General features: G+C 40.2%; 1 pseudogene; it reads right to left on the reverse strand.

Annotated features, from left to right (window-relative positions):
* Positions 1–1548: 1548 nt before the first annotated feature.
* Positions 1549–4675, reverse strand: LOC122142199 (annotated as a pseudogene).
* Positions 4676–5040: the final 365 nt, after the last annotated feature.

Here is a 5040-nt window from a genome sequence, read left to right on the forward strand (position 1 = left end):
GTCTAGATGTTGGAACAGAGTATCTGTTTTTTGGTTGGTCAATGGAAGGAACATGAAGCATTTGAGTTTCCCAAGACCTGTCTAGGATGTTTATGAATTTGTGTGCCTTGAATAATTGGTTAACACAACACATCCATTAAAATGTCTGGTCTAGTATGGGTCTTGGCAAAGGGAACAGGACATCATAATAGTGTACATGCGATGCATGACCCCATGACTGCTCCCTGTGCATCTGAGCTATAGACAAATAAGACACACCAATCCTCAAAAAGGCTGCTTGCGCAACCTTTCAAAACTCAGACTTTTCTAACCATTTTGAGAAGCTCGAACAAAGGGTATCTGTTAAAAAAACACCTGAGCTTTGCTGAACATTGTTGGTGTGTGAAGCAACATCTTAAAATAGGTCTATGACATATGGTTAATGAATGACATCCTAAATAAATGCCCCATAAGCCATACGTCTGAACCATGCAGACATCACAGCTTAAACAGTTACAAGTAGTAACAATCTGGGGAATGTTACAGAAGCCTTGATGTGGCTGGTGCACTTGATCACAGCAGTTTCAAGTCAACCTGTCATGACTGACATGATATATTACTAAATTGTGATGATCCTACAGTTGTGAGAGTCAATATATTCTTCTTATATTGTCTGTCATTGTTTTACTCACCTTTATTTAGTTCCAACACACAATTTGGCTTTTTTACATGGACTACAAAAAAGGAGTATAATGAACCTGGTCACATAAAGGGATCCATGCTGTTGAACTCCAAAATGACAAAAACACACCAGCAAAGTATCATAAAAACAGTCAAAACAACTGAGCTATTTACGAATGACTAACAGACCAAAGTTTGACCGAAAACTTTTCTAATATGCTGAAAATGAATGTGTAAGTGCAACTAAGACATAAAAGCTACGGTGAAGCAGTGTTAATTTAGTATTTTTTTATATAGTATTTACTAAATTTTGAATTTAGGTTTTATTTTTGATGTTTTCTGGTTTGATTAGTTTAAGTTGTAGTCATTTTGTTATGTGCTTTAGTGATTTTTTTATTCATTTTGTTTTTGATTTTCAAAATTTATATTTAGCTTTTATTCATTTTTATTTCAGTTTTTTTTTTTTTTTAGGATTTTAACCTAATCTCATTTTATTTTAGTCAGTTGCAAAAGCAGGATTTTTTATTGAATATGTCTATCTATCTATCTATCTATCTATCTATCTATCTATCTATCTATCTATCTACCTGTCTGTCTGTCTCTCTGTATTATTAGAAGTTTTTAAAAGAAGTTCTTGAAATCTAGCTTCAGTGGTGTTTTTATGGTCATTTTCGGAGCTTTACCTTTCAAAGCATACACAAACAAAAACAATTTATTAAAACAAAAGATTTGGAATATAGCTACTTCTTTGTCATTCTGCAGCTCAACAGCTCAGATCCCTATTCACTTTCTTTATATGAAAAACAGTGATTATCACATTAGCCACATGAGTTTGGCAACCACATCAGAATTGTAAATGATGCCAGAATTTTCATTTTTTTTTTGGCTTTACAAAAGGATTTTCAGCAAAGGAAGTGCCCTACCTTGACACTGCTATTTCCACTTTAGTCCTGGCGATAGCTGCCGCCCTTCGAGCCCCTTCCACAGCCCTGTCCACTTTTTCTTTAGTTTTATGGTTTTTAAGAGGAATAAGCTGCTTCCTTATCCCACGCACCAACACATTATTTTTATACTTCCCCTCCTCTTTGGTTCCATCTGGGAATATTGTGCATCCGTATCCATGCCTCTTGTTGTTCATATCCATTCCCCTTGTACTTCAGCCCGTTGGATCGCTCGCTGACTCCAAACCCATTGCGTTTGTCATTCTTCCACTCGCCCATGTAGGACTCTGTGGTGGTGGCGTCCACATGGTCCTCCATGGGGGTGTACTCATCAGGCACCTCTCCGTCTCCATAGCTGATGGTGGAGTTGGCGTCACTGGAGCTGATGGCGGCTCATGGTGGCGTCGCTACGTGCCGAGCTCCGTTGCTAGAAGATGGATGTTTTGGAATCAGATTTACGTAGCTGGCGGAGGCTGCCGAAAGGGGACCCGCGGCGGAACAGGCCCCTTCTTCTTCCCGGTGACGACTTCGGTGTCGCTGTGAAAATTCAGCACAAAACCACCACGGCTTCCAACTGGTGTGTCAAGGTACCGCGTCCTGGCAGAACGGCGCCATTGCTTTTGCACACTTTCTTAGGGAGGCCAGGGAGGTGCGAAGCGGAGAGCGGATAATGGTGGCCATTCCATAAGGCCACGCTCTGTCGCACACCGTAGCCATGTCTCATGCCCCCCATCCACTGGCCTTGATATGTGCCTTATGAAACAGAAAGGAACATTAAACTCATTGTAGAGCAAGTCAGCAAACAGCGCATGAAGTGTCATACCTTGCTTAATTTGGTTTGAATCGTATTCAGTGGTAATATTAATGATAAAAAGCATGCACTTTAGGGCACATTAGCATACCAAATATCAATTAATGTTTGTAACAATTCATAACTCATGAACCCGTAAGAGTGTAACTAATGCAAATTTGGATAATTAAAATCTCTTGCCCCTTCAGTGATGCAAATGACACATGTGTTTTTTATGTTTTCCACAGTGTTTCATCAGTCAGCCTAACTCTAAAATCACTGACACAAATGACACAGATCCCAAAACTAATTCGGAAACTAATGTAGGCTCCGAAAATGCAAATTTATGTCAACGAATAAAAATAGTCACCATCATGTCACTCGGCATTTCTTCAGTGTACTTTGAAAAAATTGGGTGTTATTTACACCTGTAGATTTATGACCTGTGTGTGGCCCTGAGAGTTTGGCAAAAATAGAAATCAGGAACCTTGAAAATTTTAATTCTTATGGAATTTGACCTTTACTGAATCTACAGCTTAAAACATAGCTACATAGATCAGTGCATTCTGATTCCTGAATGAATAATTCTCACCAGGTCCGATTCTTTGAACCAAAAACATACAGGGAGACCAGTGTTGTTCACAGTTCCTGAGTAAATGACTCTTCACATGATGAGGCTGTTTTTAGAGAATATACTGTATAAACCAATATGTTCAAAACACCTATATGTACACATAGTCTATTACAGTATTTTTTTTTTATATATGTGTATATTATATGGTACAGATTTAATTAATTTTTTCTTTAATCGTATTTTATTCATTTCTTATCACTTTATTTTAATATTATTTTTGTTGTAATATTATTGTAATAATATAAATGTTCTTTTTCGTGGTCTACTTTGTGTTTATAATGCATGGCAACACTGCATGTAAAAAAACACTGCCATTAATGTACTTTAAATGGAAAATATGTAAACAATAAATAAATAAAAAACAAATACAAAATCGAACCCAGTTTATGTCCAGTAGGCCATAAAGTTCCTCAGAGATTTATTTTAGAGAAAACTTATTTTTTTGTTTTTGTTTTCAAACGAATGATTTCGTTTTGATCCGATTCTTTTAAGAAAATCAAAAACCTTCAGCTCTATCAAACTGTGTTCGACACCTAACGAATGACTCTTATGAACCGGGTTTCTTTTGGTGAATCCAGACGGAGCGGTTACTAATCTGACTCACATTACTTAGCCACAAGTTAATTACTTTCGAAATGAAGCACAGCTGTTACCGTGTTATGTTGTACTTAAGACTCCGAATCTTAAATCAGCGTCTTAACTGACTGGTTGTTTCAAATTGGTATGTCAATAAGATATAGTTTTGCTGTATGTGTGGATTATTAATTAATGAATGCGTTACCATATTTTGGTATGTTTAGTGCCTGCAGATTACGATATGGTTAGGACTAACATTTTATCTTTAGCCAAACAGAAAATGAAGGCTATCCTGATTTGTTATATGATCATTCAATTATCCTCTTATGTAAACCAAAAGAATGTCTTGTTTTCCGGCATTTTGCTTAATCTTTCAAAAATGCTAAAAAGTCGTATTTATTGGGACATCGACAAAGAGGGATGAACAAACAGCTGCAGTTCTCTACGTGACATTTGCACTGGCACCACCACACCATCCCCATAGGTTTCGACTCCATAGCCATCCTGTAGTCCGGCTACTCCACGTCCCATCGTATCTAGCAGGTGTGTTGGTGCTCTGCCGGGCCTCATAGCGACCCTTGAACCCCGTGACTCCCTTTCCCACGATAAAGCCCGCTTCCCCTTGGTCATAACACCCAGCCCATGGCGTTTGCCCGCCGACCGAAGTGGCCCTGGTAGGTATTCCCCGCGCGCTGGGCCAGGTGTGGGCCCCGGCTATCTCGAAACCGTGGGACCCGGGACCCGGCGTACTTTCGCCTTGACCCCTTGGGTCCCGTTGCGAATACCGTGTCCGTGGTGACTTCCGTCCTCCCATCCGCCACGGTGCAGGGTCACTCCCATCGTCGAAGTCAGACCGTCCCTTTAAATCATTCAAGAGAAAAGGGATGGAAATGGAAACAGTCGTAACGCGTTGCCGTGCGCTTCTTCTTGTCTTTCTCTTTCATTAAACCTTCTTTTCTAAGCCGAGGTTCAGCGGCAAAGATAAACCGGGAGAGGGTGAATCACAATTGGGATGTTGTTGTTTGGTATTTCTGCTTTGGGTTGCGGTATGAATGAAGAGGCAGGTTTGGTCATCGTTAACGAAGCCGCACGCGCTGGAACCGCCGCTGCGTTTCACCGACTTCCCTCCGTTCGCAGGCGCTGCGCAGAGCAGACACAGCGAGACCGCGGCGCGGCGGCGAAACCAGCTGCCAATCCTCCTCGCGTCATCACCGCGGCCCCTCCCTACTTCACCCCTCACCGGACTAAATGAGAGCGCGCAGGTTCAGAGGCTGCAAGAAAATGCTCTTTTGTTTACAATTGTTTTGTCTCTCTTTTTTCATTTCCTAGAGCCGGATTTTGTAGTTCTCTTTATTTGGGTTAAAAAATAAATTGCTAAACAAAGTTTGAATTAACAAAATTAAAGAAGTATTCTACAAAATACTGCACATGTAGGCTAA

Source organism: Cyprinus carpio, chromosome B24 (assembly GCF_018340385.1).
Source record: "Cyprinus carpio isolate SPL01 chromosome B24, ASM1834038v1, whole genome shotgun sequence".
Classification (NCBI taxonomy): domain Eukaryota; kingdom Metazoa; phylum Chordata; class Actinopteri; order Cypriniformes; family Cyprinidae; genus Cyprinus; species Cyprinus carpio.